Below are 785 nucleotides of genomic sequence, written 5' to 3' on the forward strand. Positions count from 1 at the left end.
AAGAAGAAGAAGAAGAAGCAACTTGACTAGAAAACCCCACGACTTTTGCTGCCACTCTTGTATCATGCATCGTAATTGAGTAAATTTAATAATTGAATTAAAAAATTTGTGATTTTTCTAGGTACTCAAACAAATTTTTCCAGTGAGAAGTAAAAAAAATAAAGAGAAAAAATATAGATCTGATATGGGAGATAGGGAAGGGAAGGAAAATGAAAAAAAAATAACCAAAAAATGATAAAAGGAAGACGAAGAAGACACAGAGAAAGAAAGAGGATAGGAATGAAAATGGTAAGGTGTGCAATAGATAAAATGAAAGAAAGATAAAAAGTCTAGGATTAAATGTTGTCTTGGGAAGATAAATGCATTGGAAATAGATAATGGCTATAAGTTGCAAATAAATTGGGCCGAAAGGCCATTTTCTGTAGAGAAATTTTCATAAAGCACTATCTTTTAGTGGTAATTAGCTATCTATAGATAGCATTTGCTATATTACGGATTGTAGATACGTTTTCTGTTGTTATAAGATGTATTAGATGTATTTAAGCTACTGTATTCATGAATACAATAGCAAAAATAGGCGTGAATCAGGGAAGTCCAGCTAATCAGTTGTTGTATTCGAGTGTATTCGACTGTATTCATGGCGTGAAACATGGGATTACAGCTGGACAGATTATTGTATTCGACTGTATTCACGGCGTGAAACAGGGGATTACACTGTTTTTAAACGGAAAGTGTATCAATTAACATAATAGACTCCTAATATAACTCAACAAACTCAATTATAA

The sequence above is a fragment of the Nicotiana attenuata genome, unplaced genomic scaffold (assembly GCF_001879085.1).
Source record: "Nicotiana attenuata strain UT unplaced genomic scaffold, NIATTr2, whole genome shotgun sequence".
Classification (NCBI taxonomy): Eukaryota; Viridiplantae; Streptophyta; class Magnoliopsida; order Solanales; family Solanaceae; genus Nicotiana; species Nicotiana attenuata.